General features: G+C 33.1%; 1 non-coding gene across 1 annotated transcript; it reads right to left on the reverse strand.

Annotated features, from left to right (window-relative positions):
• Nucleotides 1-19342: 19342 nt before the first annotated feature.
• Nucleotides 19343-19449, reverse strand: LOC139895126 (small nucleolar RNA R71). The gene has a single exon (XR_011775592.1). It is a non-coding gene; the product is annotated as a small nucleolar RNA R71 (small nucleolar RNA).
• Nucleotides 19450-19664: the final 215 nt, after the last annotated feature.

Consider the following 19664-nt stretch of genomic DNA (forward strand, 5'->3'; position numbering starts at 1 on the left):
GGCAACGAGAATGTATAGATTATTATGAGATTTTGGAAATGGACCCATAAAGTCAATACCCCAAATGTCAAATACTTCACATACTTGAATGACATTTTGTGGCATTTCATCACGTTGACTTATTTTTCCGACCCTTTGACATGCATCACAGGATTTGCAAAGAAGGTGTGCGTCTTTGTAAATTGTAGGCCAATAGAATCTAGCATCATAAACTTTTCTTACTGTTAGTTGAGGCCCATAATGCCCTCCTGTTGGTCCTGTGTGACAATGGGTTAAGATTTTACTAGCTTCATCTCCGAATACACATCAGCGTATTATTCCATCGGGACAACTTTTAAACAGATGTGGATCTTCCCAGAAATAGTGTTTTATATCACTAAAGAATTTCTTTCGTTTTTGGTACGATAATCCTTTTTCAAGGAATCCACATACTAAATAGTTTGCATAGTCTGCAAACCATGGAATTTCATTATAATCTATCTTCAATAGATATTCATCAGGAAAGTTGTCTTGTATGGCCGATTCATTTAGAACTTCTAATTCAGGATTTTCAAGACGAGAAAGATGATCAGCGGCGAGATTTTATGCTCCTCTTTTATCTCGGATTTCAATATCGAACTCTTGTAAGAGTAAGATCCAACGGATTAATCTTGGTTTAGCATCTTGTTTCGAAAATAGGTATCTAAGAGCAGAATGGTCAGTATAGACCACCGTTTTAGCTAGAACTAGATATGAACGAAATTTGTCAAAAGCAAAGACAATAGCAAGGAGTTCTTTTTCAGTAGTTGTGTAATTTGTTTGTGCTCCTTGTAACGTCTTACTAGCATAATATATAGGTTGAAATCGTTTTTCAATCCTTTGTCCTAAAACTGCTCCCATTGCAAAATCACTTGCATCGCACATAAGTTCAAACGGTAGATTCCAATTTGGAGTTATCATAATCGGCGCATTAGTGAGTTTTTCTTTAAGAATATTAAAAGATTTGATGCATTCATCTGAAAAGATGAATGGAGCATCCTTTTCTAGGAGTTTATTCATAGGAGTGGCAATTTTAGAAAAATCTTTTATAAAACGTCGGTAAAAACCGGCATGCCCTAGAAAACTCCTAACTCCTCTAACATTGGTGGGATGTGGAAGTTTAGCAATTACATCTACTTTAGCTCTATCCACTTCAATTCTTTCCTTTGAAATTTTATGTCCAAGAACGATGCCTTCTTTAACCCTGAAATGGCATTTCTCCCAATTAAGTACTAGATTTGATTGTTCGCATCTAATAAGCATTCGTTCCAGATTAACTAGACGTGATTCAAATGTATCACCGAAGATTAAAAGTCATCCATGAAAACTTCCATGCATTCTTCTATCATGTCGTGAAAAATCGCCATCATACACCTTTGAAAGGTTGCAGGGGTGTTGCAAAGTCCAAATGGCATGCGTTTGTAAGCAAAAGTACCATAAGGGCACGTGAACGTGGTTTTTTCTTGGTCCTCGGGTGCTATTGGAATTTGAAAATATCCGGAAAAACCATCAAGAAAATAATAGTAACTATTTCCGGCTAATCTTTCCAACATTTGATCAATAAAAGGTAAGGGAAAGTGATCTTTTCTGGTGGCGTCATTTAATTTTCTATAATCAATACAAACACGCCATCCTGTTACAGTCCTAGTAGAAATAAGCTCATTTTTTTCATTTGTAATAACAGTCATGCCACCCTTCTTAGGCACGCATTGAACTGGGCTTACCCATGGACTATCAGAAATTGGATAAATTAAACCTGCATCTAGCAGTTTAATAATTTCTTTCTTAACAACATCTTGCATATTAGGATTTAGTCTTCGTTGGCATTGCACATACGTTTTATGACCTTCTTCCATAAGGATTTTATGTGTGCAATACGAAGGACTTATTCCTTTAATATCATGAATCTTCCATGCAATAGCTGGTTTATGAGCTTTTAGCACAGAAATGAGTTGAGATTTTTCATTTTCAGTAAGAGAAGACGATATTATTACAGGTAATTCAGATTCACCATGTAAATAAGCGTATTCCAAATGGTTTGGAAGTGGCTTTAACTCTAATGTCGGTGGTTCTTCTATCGATGATTTATATCGATATCTGTCTTCTTCTTTTAGCATTTGAATTTCTTCTGTTGTTGGTTCATATCCATTATCCATAAGTGTAGCTAACATTTCAGTTTCATCAATTGGTTCAGTACCTTCTCCTAAAGAACATTCTCCTGTTCCTTGTAATTTTGGAAATTCTTCTAACAATTCTGCATGTGATTCTATAGTTTGAATATAGTAACATGTATCATCTACAGATTGCGGTTTTTGCATTGCTCTATCAACTGAAAAGGTAACACTCTCGTCCTCTATACTTAGGGTTAGTTTCTTACCAAACACGTCTATCATTGCTTTAGCCGTGTTTAAGAATGGTCTTCCTAATATGAGAGGAACTTGAGAATCTTCTTCCATGTCCAGAATAACAAAATCTACTGGAAATACTAAAGTACCAACTTTAACTAGCATGTTTTCCATTATCCCTCTAGGATATTTTACTGATCTATCGGCTAGTTGTATGCTTATTCGTGTTGGTTTCAATTCTCCAAGGTCTAGTTTAGTGTATAGTGAATACGGAATTAAATTTATACTAGCACCTAAGTCTGCCAATGCTTCTATTGAACTAAGACTACCCAGAAAACATGGAATTGTGAAACTTCCTGGATCAGATAGTTTTTCTGGTATCTTATTCAACAGCACTGCTGAACAAATAGCATTCATAGTAACAGCCGAGAGTTCTTCCATTTTCTTTCTATTCGAGATTAGATCTTTCAGAAATTTAGCATATCTAGGCATTCCTGAAATTACATCAATGAAAGGAAGATTTACATTTATCTGTTTAAACATATCCAAGAATTTGGATTACTCGGCTTCAAGTCTCTCTTTTCTCATTTTACTCGGGTAAGGAAGTGGTGGTTGGTATGGTTTAACATAAGGTTTAGCTTTAACTGTGTTATCTTCATTAACCTTTTCAACTACCGGTTCTGTTTCCTTATCTTGTTCAGGTTGTGGTTCTTGTGCAGTAGGAATAGCTTCATCAGAAATTACAGGTATTTCAGGTGGTTTAAGTGTAATACCACTTCTTGTGGTAATGGCTTTAGCTGTTTTGATAATGCTAAAAACGGACATATATTTCATAGCATTCTTCCTCAAGAAAGACAAGCTTTTAGTTGCAATTGTTCTATTTACAAGTGATATTCGTTTAAATAATAAAAGGTGAAGACAAAAGATAGATTCGACGAATTGAAGAAGCAAACGACCAAAAAGCTCAAAAGTACAAAATACAATCCAAGTGGTTCAATTTATTGATGAGAAACGTCTCAAAATGACAAGAGTACAAGTTACAAAACGCAAAGTACAAGATATTAAATTGTACGCAAGGACGTTCGAAAATCCAGAACCGGGACCAGAGTCAACTCTCAACGCTCGACGCAACGGACTAAAAATTACAAGTCAACTATGCACATAAATATAATATAATATTTAAATAATTCTTAAAAATTATTTATATATTATATTTATATTTAAATCCGTCGGCAAACAAAGAGCCAAGGTTGGGTGAGCTGTAAAAACGAACTCCGCGACTTGCGGAGTTCGAAGACCAAAAGAACCGCGAGTCGCGGAGATTACCTGGACAAAAATTCCTATAAAAGGTCTTAATACTTTGTTTAATAATTACACCAGGATATCGACTGCGTGTAACCCAAGGTTTTAATACTTTGTTATCAATTATGCCAAGTGTCCTTGTACATAATTTCACCCCTGTTTTAATAATTCTAGACTATTAATCCATTCCCGTGTCCGGTTAAATGAACAATTATTCGTATATATAAATATCCCGCCCATCGTGTCCGATCGAGTGTATATGGTTATTTATAGGTACGTCCAATTGTAAATCTTTATATTAAAATTAACAAACTATCATTTAGTTAAACAAATATAAAGCCCATTAATAGCCCATAGTCTAATTTCCACAAGTGTCGTTCTTTTGTCCAAACCCCAATTATGGTACAAAGCCCAATTACCCAATTTTAGTATTTAGCCCAACATCACGATTACTTCGGCTTAAATAAGCATAATAATAATTTAGCTACGAGACATTAAATTAAAAAGGTTGAACATAACTTACAATGATTAAAAATAGCGTAGCGTTACACGGACAGAATTTCGACTTACACCCTTACAATATGCTCTAACATACCCTTATTATTAGAATTAAAATTAAAATTAAAATTAAAATATATATATATATATATATATATATATATATATATATATATATATATACGTTGAGAGTTGGATGGATGGATATATAATGATGCACCAAAGTTCAATTTTTATAGGCATGTGGCCTGGAAAAGAGGCTCATGCGATCGCATGAGCTTTGCCCTTCAAGGCCATGCGATCGCATGGCTAGCTGGGGAGGCTCAAAAGTCTTTAAAAACGTGGGCTGCTTATTTATTTATTATATAATATAATATATATATATATAATTAAATTTAATTATATATATATATATTATATTATATTCTTGTACTCCGTTGACTTGTAATTTTTAGTCCGTTGCGTCGAGCGTTGAGAGTTGACTCTGGTCCCGGTTCCAGATTTTTGAACGTCCTTGCGTACAATTTAATATCTTGTACTTTGCGTTTTGAATCTTGTACTCTTGTAATTCTGAGACGTTTCTTATCAATAATTGGAACCTCTTTGATTGTACTTTGTACTTTTGAGCTTTTTGTTCATTTGCGTCTTCAATTCGTCGAATCTGTCTTTTGTCTTCACCTTTTATTATTTAAACGAATATCACTTGTAAATAGAACAGTTGCAACTAAAAGCTTGTCTTTCTTGAGGGATAATGCTATGAAATATATGTTCGTTTTTAGCATTATCAAATATTCCCACACTTGAGTGTTGCTTGTCCTCAAGTAATATAGTCTTGAAATATACTAGAATCACTTCTTTATTCTTCACACTTTGTACATCAGTGATTTCATTACGGCGGTATGAACAATGGTAGTAACGATGTGGTTTACAGTCCCACATGACTATAAAAATTTAGATCCTTTAAGGAAATTGGATCTTTATGAAAACATTTGATCTTTTTGAAAATTAAATCTAGCTTTTATCCTAGATAAGTTTTCCGGAATAGCCCTTCACCGGTGTTTGCAAATTGTTTTGGTGGGTTTCAGATTTGAAAATTTTAGCTCAAAACTTGCGGTTTTGTGTTACCCACTTGCTAACCTTGTATTGGGAAAGCAACACGTCCAGTATACTTGTTCCGTATATTACCTTTCGATAAACTACCGTCCGGTTGTAAAGGAAAGCGTTGAACAAGCAACCGTTAAGGCAATGTCCCCTGACATGCTTTTAATTATGGTCTATAACGTGTCGGATGCAATTACTATCCTTTGTAGGAGCAATAGTAAAGCTCACCCTTATAATTTTTCGGTCTGGCACAAGGTCCTGTCTTTGACCATGCTATGCAACCACCGTTCTTACGGTTGATACCCGATTTGGTTCAGATGACCTAATGAATTCCAGGTGAATTCCTAGGATTTTACGTTCAATGGTAATGAACGCATTGAAAATGGGTTTTTAGAAAACAAATCGGTTTGTAATTTGATCAAAATATTTTCTCGTTCAAGCTCGAGTTTAGATATCATTGAATTCTATGAGTTTGAATTCTCAATCTTTAAGGTCAATCTCTAGGATTGAGTAATATCAGTCTTAAAAGCTGATTTTTGATCTTTTAAGGAGATTATCCTTTCTGGGGGTCTGATTCATTAGTCTTATCAAGCTAATTTGCACGGCGTCCTCCCCATTTTACAAGACAGATCCTCTCATGGTTAGGATAAGTCTGACCACTTGGCGATCCTGTTTGATGCTGAGGTCCGTGGATTTCATGCTGATTTTAGAGATGACTTTTCTAGATTTTTCGTCAACCTACAGTTGGTCTGGACGACAACTTCATGCCCTAAATCAAGAAGCGTGTTTCTTTTTCGGAAGACTTTACTTCCTTATAATGATGGAATTGATTCATCGTGTAGATCCATTTTTCTTTCAAATATTTTACAGTAAATCGGGTAAAACTGTTTAGTTTAGTCCAAGGCAAAAGTATCTTCAGTTATTTGTTACAAAAATATGTGTCTTATGTTTTAAATAACTTGTTAAATTTTCCCACACTTGGCTTTTATTTTCTTTTATTTGCCTTTTTATTGTCCTCTATTCCAATTTAAATGAATTCTAACATTTTGGTTTGTTTCTCAATTTATGTCCTTTCTGAGGTAACAATAATTTCGGTGTTAACACCTAGTTTTATTGTTCATAAATATGTATAAACATGATTTTGAGTTCATTTAATTGAAAATTTTGAAAAATTTTACTAGAAGTTGGTAGTCAGTATATAAGACTAGGGTTGTTCTTTGTTATCAGAGAGCACTAGATTCTAATACAACTAGTACGTTACTAGTATTTTTAATGGTAACCAAGTGTTTAAGTTAAAAATTTTAAAAATCCGAAAGAATTTAACCCCTTCCCACACTTAAGATCTTGCAATTCCCTCATTTTCAAGAAATCAGTAACAATTTAAATTATTGAGGGTGATTAGCGTAGAAAAATGATTAAATTTTACCAAAGTTTCCAAACATATTGGCGTTTGTTTGCTGAATGATAAATGGTTCACATCATTTGTTCATTCTGTCTGTTGGTACATCACATTTGTTTTTCATTTTGTCGTCAAAACTACTAGCTTTTGCTGAACTTAATGCCAGTCTTTGAAAATGCACTGTTTTACCATGTTTTGTACAATTAACAATATACATACATACAAATATAAACATGCATGGCAATTTGAAATGGGACTTAATATCCTACTTTCAAATCCTAAATGTGAAATATTAGTACACAATAATAATAAAAATGATAAAAATTACATAAATATATCCAATAACATAAGTTTAAACATGGGAAATTAAAAAGATAAAAACATAAAAATAACCAATGGAACTAAATCAGTCTGGATAAGGGTTCCAGTTCATCTCGTCAGGTGGGTTCCATTGTTGGTTATAGGTGTTCTGATAGGCTTGGTTATAGTCATACCGGTTAAAGGGTGGTCGGATGTCGGGGTTGTGTGGCGGAAAATGAGCAGGTCGAGTAGGCACGTAATTATTTGGTACCTGATATGATAGCTGGCTCATGATTTGGTGATGATGAACTAACCAGCTATCGTGTTGGCGTCGCCTATAATCCTCGTACACTCGCTCGGAGTTCCACTGCTCGTAAATACTATGTCTGGCCGCGTTCGTCATTGATTCCTCATCTATACGAACGTGGACGTCAAGAATAGCATCTCGAAAGACATCCCTAATGTCTTCCGCCTCCTCCATTTCCTCGTCTGAGCCCCTTTCTACCTGTGGATGAGGGCCCTCATAGGGTACTGCCTGGTTGCGTATACTTTTCAATAGCTTAGCACCCACATAAACTTTCAATCCTAAAGGCTTAACCTGTTCTCTACAAAGCTGTAATGGACCCCCTTGGTTCCTATCAACACCTAAATACTCTCCAATGAGAGTAACAAAAATACCTCCTCCTATTATACTCCCGTCCTGCATTCCTTCTACCATTTTAGATAAATAAAAACCAACACAGTAAGGGATATTGACAAAGCTTCTAGGATCCCGAATACACTTTAGGTAGAATAAATCATGTAAGGTTATTTTTTTCTTTATTGTTACCTCTTTGTGTAATCGAGTTAGCCAAAAATCTATGAATGATACGAAGCTCGGCTCTGTCAATATGTGTATAGGAGTGTCCTCCCGCTCGTGTAAAAACATCAAAATGTGACATACGCCTCTAAATGGCGTCAGCGTCAAAGTTGCTATCTACCCTTTCACCATAATGAATCAAATTTGTACAATCAGGTAGTAGCAACTCACCAGGAGTATATATCTGTAAAGCCCTGGCCATGTCCAGCATGGACATTCTGTACATCCTACCGCCAAGGATAAACCTAAGAAATCTTCTATCATCTATTCTAACTATATTTGTATCAAGTGATACAGTACTCATGAGCTCAACACACCATTCCTTATATACAGGTCTATGAATGGTGAAAAGACGTTCCCAATCTGTAAAAGAAGAGTTCCCGTACCTCTGAATCAGTAGCAGTCTGACTCTATTAGCTAGTTGAACTCTTTCCAAAGGATCCCAATCGATTACCCTTGGCACCTCTACATTTTTAGTTACCAATCTGAATTTGTTCCTTTGATATGTCTCGTAATCCCTCCATCTTCTATCAAATCTTAGATTAGGATGCAAAGTGTGCTCAGGAATCGTTGGGTATTCTACTGTCGGCCTCATCGGGAATACTATGAATTCATTAACAAACTGTACCAGATCATAATAAGGTACGTGTTGATCAGGCTGTTGTTGTGGTTCCTGTTGTGGTTCTTGTTCGGGTTCTGGCTCGTGTTGCATTTCTGGTTCTGGTTCTGGTGCTGGAGCAGGCTGTCTAGATGATGATGCTCCTGAACCTCCAGTATCGGCTTTCTGCAAAACATATTAGACACAAAATTTGTGCATCCAATTATGCATTAGTGTTAGCAAAATAACAACTTAAAACATTCACAATAAAATGTTAAATCAAAATTAAACTTATAAACATTTTCACATTTTTTCACAATTCTACACTTTTCCAAATAAGCACATATGAAAATGTATACAAAGTTCATAAGCATTTAACTCAAATAACATGTCAAAATAGTCATTACTAATAATTAAACAAGTCTCAATTGGCAATTATATCAAATTATTCAAGTTCATGAATTTTCGCCTAAAAAGTCCACTTTAATCTTTAAAAATCATGTTTAGGATCAATGTTTGGATCATTTAACTACCTAAACATGTTACACTACTCAATTAAGCAATAATTCATGATAAAAATCGGCCATAACCTGTTTATATCAAAAAGCCCCAAATTGCTCAAGAACACAAACCCTAGATTTCTAAAAATTTTGAAGTTTTTGGCTTCAAATCATGTTAAATAGCATCAATCTAGGTTATACATGCATAAAATACTAACAATTTAACACTAATTACACTAGAAATTAACAAAATTGCATTAGGTAAAATATTGGTAATTATCACAAAAACTAGGAGTTTATAGAGTTTAGGGGTGTAATTTTTACCTTTTTGCTGAAAAATGAGAATCTAGGCATGATTAGAGCAAAAAATTTGACGAATTACGGTGGAAAAATGATGAAATTTGGTGAGATTTTGTGAGAGTTTCGTGTATGTGTGTGTTGTGTAGTGAGGAAGACAGACTCGCTGAGGTTTTCTATCTGGCCAGTTTTCCAGCCTCATGCGATCGCATGAGGTTGGTGTGTAAACCCCATGCGATCGCATGGATGCAAAGGGCAAACTCCATGCGATCGCATGGAGTCCCGGGTACAGTACTTTCAGTTTTATATATATATATATATATATATATATATATATATATATATATATATATATATATATATATATATATATATATATATATATATATATATATAACCTTAAACTTTATAAAACATATTATTAATAAAATTTTAAAAATTTGTTTCTGTTTAGGATGAGGGCGTTTCGGATCGATGTCCTAGTCTGTCCCTCAACAAAATTTTAAAATTTGTCAATTCAAAGCGCGGTTTTTAAAAGCAAAGATTTTTTGGTTTTTTTAAATATTTTTGGCATACTTTAATTCAATAAGATTAAAAATAATGATAATAAAAATTCTCGTCCCTCCCTCGGGTAAAGCAATTTTGGTTCAAAGACCTACTCTTCAGCTCACGACGAATTTTAAAAATCATATTTTTAACTTAGCGAAATAAAGTAAATTTTTATTTTTAAATTCACACCAAACTTAAATTTAAAATGCATAAAATTAAAAATTCATATTAAAAATTCACACCAAACTTAAATTATATTTTTGTTTTTATACATACAAACTTATATTAAAAATATTAATTTTTTAAATATTTACAATTTTAAATATATATTAATTTTAACAAGTTTACAATATTATTTTAATATTAATTATAAAAACAAAGTAAAAATAAAATTAAAAATCTTTTTGGCTTTAATCCCACTTTAATCAATCAAATATTATCAAAAATATGCACCCCTCTTTTCGGTAAAGTAATTTCGGTTCCATGACCTAATTTAACTCATGACGAATATTTGAAATATTTTGGGTTGATTGATTAAAGATATTTATACCTTAAGGATAAACGTTAAATTTCGCAGTGATGTAATAAATTTTTGAATGATAACAATAATTTCGGTCGCAAGACCTAATTTTATCGAATATCAATTTAATACTTTATAGGAAACAAATTAGCGTTTATTATCAAAAGGTTAAAAATAAAAAAAAAAATAAAAAATGAAAACTGTACAAACTTACATGTGAAATATATTTCTTAGTGATACGCTCTAGCCCACTCATAAGATAGTCGGACTAATTGGTTTTCCATAGCTACATAGGCGTAACCTCGAGCATATAACGTTTTTTCTTCTAAACATATGAACGGTCCGTCTCTGCATAAAGTAACAAATTCGGTGTTTGAATAGGTTTGATTATTTGAACATTTACCTTCGTGTGACCATTTTCCGCATTTGTGACATTTTTCTAGGTGTCGTGCTCTTCTTTTCGCTGCGGATTTTAATTTTCCTTTACCAAATTGTAACTTATTATCTTCGTATCTGGATTCTTTTCTTACTTCGTCCAATTTACCTCTGATTAATGATACTATTTCACTTGAAAGGGTGTCATTATTACGTTTAGTGATCAAAGCGTGTAGCATTAGACCATGGTTTAGTTCACAGGAAGTCTTCATTTCGTAAAACCTAAAAAAAAAAATTAATTCAGAATGGGGGGAGAAGACTAGTTCTTTAGGGTCTGCTAGGGAAAGACCATTCGGGTTCCATTTTCGAGAACTACACGAAAACAGAAAATCTAACTCTAACAGAAATACATATTATCCTTTAAAAGACTTGATTCTCCCCACACTTAGTTAGCTGTGGTGTCGAAATTGTGATTAACTTCGTTGTCAACTTCCATCGGACTATCTATGTAATGTTTAACTCTGTGACCATTAACCTTAAATTCAATCCCATTTGTATTTATAAATTCTATTGTTCCGTACGGGAAAACTCTTTTGACTATGAATGGTCCAGACCATCTTGATTTCAATTTTCCAGGAAATAGCTTGAATCGTGAATTAAAAAGAAGAACTCTGTCTCCTTCTTTAAATTCTTTTGAACTTCTGATTCTTTTATCATGCCATTTCTTCGTTCTTTCCTTATAGATCAACGAATTTTCGTACGCTTCATGTCTTAATTCTTCTAATTCGTTTAGTTGACTTAACCGTAGACGTCCAGCTTCATGTAAATCAAGATTACATGTCTTCAAAGCCCAAAATGCTTTGTGTTCAATTTCTACTTGAAGATGACATGCTTTTCTGTAAATGAGTTTAAAAGGTGTGGTTCCAATTGGAGTTTTATAGGCTGTTCTAAAAGCCCATAGTGCATCCTCCAATTTAATGGACCATTCCTTCGGATTTGATCCTACGGTTTTCTCTAGAATACGTTTTAAAGCTCGGTTGGTATTTTCAACTTGTCCACTTGTCTGTGGATGATATGCAGTGGAGATTTTATGAGTTACTCCATATCTTTTAAGAACTTTCTCAAGTTGATTATTACAAAAATGAGTACCCCGATCACTTATTAAAGCTTTCGGTGTTCCAAACCTTGCAAAAAGACGTTTTAAAAAGTTGACTACAACTCGTGCATCATTAGTTGGGAGAGCTTGTGCTTCCGCCCATTTAGATACATAATCAATGGCAACGAGAATGTATAGATTATTATGAGATTTTGGAAATGGACCCATAAAGTCAATACCCCAAATGTCAAATACTTCACATACTTGAATGACATTTTGTGGCATTTCATCACGTTGACTTATTTTTCCGACCCTTTGACATGCATCACAGGATTTGCAAAGAAGGTGTGCGTCTTTGTAAATTGTAGGCCAATAGAATCTAGCATCATAAACTTTTCTTACTGTTAGTTGAGGCCCATAATGCCCTCCTGTTGGTCCTGTGTGACAATGGTTTAAGATTTTACTAGCTTCATCTCCGAATACACATCAGCGTATTATTCCATCGGGACAACTTTTAAACAGATGTGGATCTTCCCAGAAATAGTGTTTTATATCACTAAAGAATTTCTTTCGTTTTTGGTACGATAATCCTTTTTCAAGGAATCCACATACTAAATAGTTTGCATAGTCTGCAAACCATGGAATTTCATTATAATCTATCTTCAATAGATATTCATCAGGAAAGTTGTCTTGTATGGCCGATTCATTTAGAACTTCTAATTCAGGATTTTCAAGACGAGAAAGATGATCAGCGGCGAGATTTTATGCTCCTCTTTTATCTCGGATTTCAATATCGAACTCTTGTAAGAGTAAGATCCAACGGATTAATCTTGGTTTAGCATCTTGTTTCGAAAATAGGTATCTAAGAGCAGAATGGTCAGTATAGACCACCGTTTTAGCTAGAACTAGATATGAACGAAATTTGTCAAAAGCAAAGACAATAGCAAGGAGTTCTTTTTCAGTAGTTGTGTAATTTGTTTGTGCTCCTTGTAACGTCTTACTAGCATAATATATAGGTTGAAATCGTTTTTCAATCCTTTGTCCTAAAACTGCTCCCATTGCAAAATCACTTGCATCGCACATAAGTTCAAACGGTAGATTCCAATTTGGAGTTATCATAATCGGCGCATTAGTGAGTTTTTCTTTAAGAATATTAAAAGATTTGATGCATTCATCTGAAAAGATGAATGGAGCATCCTTTTCTAGGAGTTTATTCATAGGAGTGGCAATTTTAGAAAAATCTTTTATAAAACGTCGGTAAAAACCGGCATGCCCTAGAAAACTCCTAACTCCTCTAACATTGGTGGGATGTGGAAGTTTAGCAATTACATCTACTTTAGCTCTATCCACTTCAATTCTTTCCTTTGAAATTTTATGTCCAAGAACGATGCCTTCTTTAACCCTGAAATGGCATTTCTCCCAATTAAGTACTAGATTTGATTGTTCGCATCTAATAAGCATTCGTTCCAGATTAACTAGACGTGATTCAAATGTATCACCGAAGATTAAAAGTCATCCATGAAAACTTCCATGCATTCTTCTATCATGTCGTGAGAAATCGCCATCATACACCTTTGAAAGGTTGCAGGGGTGTTGCAAAGTCCAAATGGCATGCGTTTGTAAGCAAAAGTACCATAAGGGCACGTGAACGTGGTTTTTTCTTGGTCCTCGGGTGCTATTGGAATTTGAAAATATCCGGAAAAACCATCAAGAAAATAATAGTAACTATTTCCGGCTAATCTTTCCAACATTTGATCAATAAAAGGTAAGGGAAAGTGATCTTTTCTGGTGGCGTCATTTAATTTTCTATAATCAATACAAACACGCCATCCTGTTACAGTCCTAGTAGAAATAAGCTCATTTTTTTCATTTGTAATAACAGTCATGCCACCCTTCTTAGGTACGCATTGAACTGGGCTTACCCATGGACTATCAGAAATTGGATAAATTAAACCTGCATCTAGCAGTTTAATAATTTCTTTCTTAACAACATCTTGCATATTAGGATTTAGTCTTCGTTGGCATTGCACATACGTTTTATGACCTTCTTCCATAAGGATTTTATGTGTGCAATACGAAGGACTTATTCCTTTAATATCATGAATCTTCCATGCAATAGCTGGTTTATGAGCTTTTAGCACAGAAATGAGTTGAGATTTTTCATTTTCAGTAAGAGAAGACGATATTATTACAGGTAATTCAGATTCACCATGTAAATAAGCGTATTCCAAATGGTTTGGAAGTGGCTTTAACTCTAATGTCGGTGGTTCTTCTATCGATGATTTATATCGATATCTGTCTTCTTCTTTTAGCATTTGAATTTCTTCTGTTGTTGGTTCATATCCATTATCCATAAGTGTAGCTAACATTTCAGTTTCATCAATTGGTTCAGTACCTTCTCCTAAAGAACATTCTCCTGTTCCTTGTAATTTTGGAAATTCTTCTAACAATTCTGCATGTGATTCTATAGTTTGAATATAGTAACATGTATCATCTACAGATTGCGGTTTTTGCATTGCTCTATCAACTGAAAAGGTAACACTCTCGTCCTCTATACTTAGGGTTAGTTTTTTACCAAACACGTCTATCATTGCTTTAGCCGTGTTTAAGAATGGTCTTCCTAATATGAGAGGAACTTGAGAATCTTCTTCCATGTCCAGAATAACAAAATCTACTGGAAATACTAAAGTACCAACTTTAACTAGCATGTTTTCCATTATCCCTCTAGGATATTTTACTGATCTATCGGCTAGTTGTATGCTTATTCGTGTTGGTTTCAATTCTCCAAGGTCTAGTTTAGTGTATAGTGAATACGGAATTAAATTTATACTAGCACCTAAGTCTGCCAATGCTTCTATTGAACTAAGACTACCCAGAAAATATGGAATTGTGAAACTTCCTGGATCAGATAGTTTTTCTGGTATCTTATTCAACAGCACTGCTGAACAATTAGCATTCATAGTAACAGCCGAGAGTTCTTCCATTTTCTTTCTATTCGAGATTAGATCATTCAGAAATTTAGCATATCTAGGCATTCCTAAAATTACATCAATGAAAGGAAGATTTACATTTATTTGTTTAAACATATCCAAGAATTTGGATTACTCGGCTTCAAGTCTCTCTTTTCTCATTTTACTCGGGTAAGGAAGTGGTGGTTGGTATGGTTTAACATAAGGTTTAGCTTTAACTGTGTTATCTTCATTAACCTTTTCAACTACCGGTTCTGTTTCCTTATCTTGTTCAGGTTGTGGTTCTTGTGCAGTAGGAATAGCTTCATCAGAAATTACAGGTATTTCAGGTGGTTTAAGTGTAATACCACTTCTTGTGGTAATGGCTTTAGCTGTTTTGATAATGCTAAAAACGGACATATATTTCATAGCATTCTTCCTCAAGAAAGACAAGCTTTTAGTTGCAATTGTTCTATTTACAAGTGATATTCGTTTAAATAATAAAAGGTGAAGACAAAAGATAGATTCGACGAATTGAAGAAGCAAACGACCAAAAAGCTCAAAAGTACAAAATACAATCCAAGTGGGTCAATTTATTGATGAGAAACGTCTCAAAATGACAAGAGTACAAGTTACAAAACGCAAAGTACAAGATATTAAATTGTACGCAAGGACGTTCGAAATTCCGGAACCGGGACCAGAGTCAACTCTCAACGCTCGACGCAACGGACTAAAAATTACAAGTCAACTATGCACATAAATATAATATAATATTTAAATAATTCTTAAAAATTATTTATATATTATATTTATATTTAAATCCGTCGGCAAACAAAGAGCTAAGGTTGGGTGAGCTGTAAAAACGAACTCCGCGACTTGCGGAGTTCGAAGACCAAAAGAACCGCGAGTCGCGGAGATTACCTGGACGAAAATTCCTATAAAAGGCAACACAGTTCGACGAAAAAAATATCCTAAAATCTCTCTTTCTCTATATGTAAACGTAATATATATATATATATATATATATATATATATATATATATATATATATATATATATATATATATATATTTAATTTTAATTTTAATTTTAATTCTAATTCTAATAATAAGGGTATGTTAGCGAATGTTGTAAGGGTGTAAGTCGAAATTCTGTCCGTGTAACGCTACGCTATTTTTAATCATTGTAAGTTATGTTCAACCTTTTTACATTAATGTCTCGTAGCTAAGTTATTATTATGCTTATTTAATCCGAAGTAATCATGATGTTGGGCTAATTACTAAAATTGGGTAATTGGGCTTTGTACCATAATTGGGGTTTGGACAAAAGAACAACACTTGTGGAAATTAGACTATGGGCTATTAATGGGCTTTATATTTGTTTAACTAAATGATAGTTTGTTAATGTTAATATAAAGATTTACAATTGGGCATCCCTATAAATAACCATATACACTCGATCGGACACGATGGCCGGGGTATTTATATGTACGAATAATCGTTCATTTAATCGGACACGGGAATGAATTAATAGTCTATAGAATTATTAAAACAAGGGTGAAATTATGTACAAGGACACTTGGCATAATTGATAACAAAGTATTAAAACCTTGGGTTACACTCAGTCGATAACCTAGTGTAATTATTAAACAAAGTATTAAAATCTTGTTACAGTTTAAGTCCCCAATTAGTTGGAATATTTAACTTCGGGTATAAGGATAATTTGACGAGGACACTCGCACTTTATATTTATGACTGATGGACTGTTATGGACAAAAATCAGACGGACATATTAAATAATCCAGGACAAAGGACAATTAACCCATGGGCATAAAACTAAAATCAACACGTCAAACATCATGATTACGGAAGTTTAAATAAGCATAATTCTTTTATCTCATATTTAATTTCCTTTATTTTATATTTAATTGCACTTCTAATTAGCGCACTTTTATTGTTATTGTATTTAATTGCACTTTTAATTATCGTACTTTTTAATTATCGCAAGTTTATTTTATCGCACTTTTATTTATTGCACTTTCATTATCGTTATTTACTTTACGCTTTAAATTAAGTCTTTTATTTTACATTTGGTTTTAACTGCGACTAAAGTTTTAAAATTGACAAACCGGTCATTAAACGGTAAAAACCCCCCTTTATAATAATAATATTACTTATATATATATTTGTATTTTTAAAAATAAAACTAATATAGCGTTAAGCTTTGTTTAAAAGATTCCCTGTGGACCGAACCGGACTTACTAAAATCTACACTACTGTACAATTAGGTACACTGCCTATAAGTGTTGTAGCAAGGTTTAAGTATATCCATTCTATAAATAAATATCTTGTGTAAAATTGTATCGTATTTAATAGTATTTCCTTGTAAAATATAAACTATTTTATATACACCTCGCATAACATCAAGTATTTTTTTGGCGCCGCTGCCGGGGATCATCTAGCTTAAAAGCCGGAAGCGCAACGCTAATATAATATAAAAAACAAAAAGATTTTTATTTTTAGTTTACTTTTATTAAAATACGCTTTTGTAAAAATATGTTTTAATATATTCGAAAATATAAAAAGAAAAACAAAAATATAAATATTTTTAAGAGTTTGTTAAATATTTAAGTTTTATAAAGTTTCTTTATTTTTATTTTATAAAAATATAAGTTTTATTTAAATATTTTATTTTTATTTAAAACATAAAATCAAAAACCGAAAAAAAATTTATATATAAATCTAGTTTTAAGATTTTTATTTATAAAATTGTAACATATTTTTATTTCTATTCTAGTTTTTAAAATATAAGTTTTATTTAAATTATATAAATATTTTAATTAAATTAAAAACAGAAAAATAAAAAATATATATATAAATAAATAAAAAAACCGAAACCTGTCAAACGAAGCTACCTAATCTGAATTTTCGAACCCCGCGACTCGCAGAGTTTTCCAGCTTCGGGCACCACAACTCGCGGAGCCTCCCTGACACACGTGACCAGAAACCCTAATTGCATTTAATACGGGGTAATTATTATTTTTATTAACTTTAAACCTAATAAGGTTATTTATATTATATTAATTAGTTTAGTTATTTTATTATTTGTATTATTTAGTTAAATTAGTTTAAATAAAATATAAAATTAATAATTTTATAAAATAAATAATATAAAAATAATATTTTTATAGAAATTGTAATTTTTACAACTTTTAGTATATTTTTATAATTTGTTCCTTTTTAATTGTTTTAGCGTAATTTTTGTATTTTTCGCTCATTTTTAGTTTTAAATATAGTTTTTGCCATAGTTATTTTTATTTCTAGATTTTTAGGCTTTGCCGTATAATCCCTTAAGTGCTTTTTCTTTAGACTAAGATTTAGGTGCTTTAGAATTTTGCGACGTCTTTTTAAGTTTTAGTGCCTTTTTAAGTTATTTCCATTTGGGATATAGTTTTACTTGTAAGCTTTAATATTTTTAGACGCCTTTTACCTATGTATCAATTATCATTCCAATTAGTAATCTCAATTTGCGATTATAATTTTAAGTTAGTGACAGTAATAAGGTTGAGTTAGTTGAGTGTTTTTAAGTTTTATAGTCATTCTTTATTTCTTATTTTTCGACGCCTTTTATTTTTCAACCCTTTTCTTTTTCGACGCACTCTTTTTCTTTCTTATTTCTCGTTATTCTAGTTTTTAGGACATAGATTTTTATTCTACTTCTTATCTAAATTTCTTAAAATTACGAAAATTTATTTTAAGTGGTTAAATTGATAGACATCAAAATTTTCTGGTTCGTAGTAATAGTTGGATTTGTACGTGGACCGGGTTATTGGAGCCAAACAGTACTCAATTATATTGAGACCAAACGAATCCTGCCCCTCTGCTGCATCTTTTGGCTATTCGAAACATGGGCAAAATCAGAAAAGTCTATTAATTGGATAACTTATATAATTTTTTTTTCCTTTTAAAAACTAATAGGATATTCAGTGAATGCCCCGAGCAAGACGTTCACCACCTTTTGTACGTTCACCACCTGTAACTCGATCAAGACATCTAGCTAATATTGTCGCCGTTGATAATCCATTTTTTGAACCCCACCTCACAATTGAGAATCCGGAGAATATTCAGGGACAATTCATAGATCCTGAACCATTAAATTTTCCTCCGGAACCACCAATCATTCAAATAGAGATTGTTGAGGAACGAACCATTAAATCAGAATCCTCTAGTGATTCAGATTCAACAAATTCAATTATGGAAGTAACAGAACCTTTAAGTATGGAAGACCGAATGAGAGCTAAACGCACTGGCCAAGGTCACGCAATTACTCATCCAGACATTAATGCGCCAGATTATGAAATCAAAGGACAAGTTCTACATATGGTGACTAATCAATGCCAATTTAGTGGTGCGCCGAAGGAAGATCCAAATGAACATCTTCGTACCTTTAATAGGATCTGCACACTATTTAAAATCCGAGAAGTGGAGGATGAACAGATATATCTCATGTTATTTCCCTGGACTTTAAAGGGAGAAGCCAAAGATTGGTTGGAATCGTTACCTGAAGGGGCGATTGATACATGGGACGTTTTAGTTGAAAAATTTCTTAGACAATTCTTTCCGGCATCTAAAGCCGTAAGACTTCAAGGAAAAATTGTTACGTTCACACAGAAACTAAATGAAACTCTATATGAGGCATGGACAAGATTTAGAAAGTTATTAAGAGGATGTCCGCAACATAGTTTAGACACCTGTCAAATAGTACAAATATTCTACCAAGGATGCGACATCACTACAAGGAAAGACATCGATATAGCAGCTGATGGTTCTATTATGAAGAAAATCGAAACTGATGCTTACAAAATTATTGATAACACTGCTTCCCACTCACATGAGTGGCATCAAGAAAAAGATATCGTTAGATCATCTAAAGCAGCTAGAGCCGATTCTAGCCATGACT

Source organism: Rutidosis leptorrhynchoides, chromosome 2, assembly GCF_046630445.1.
Source record: "Rutidosis leptorrhynchoides isolate AG116_Rl617_1_P2 chromosome 2, CSIRO_AGI_Rlap_v1, whole genome shotgun sequence".
Classification (NCBI taxonomy): domain Eukaryota; kingdom Viridiplantae; phylum Streptophyta; class Magnoliopsida; order Asterales; family Asteraceae; genus Rutidosis; species Rutidosis leptorrhynchoides.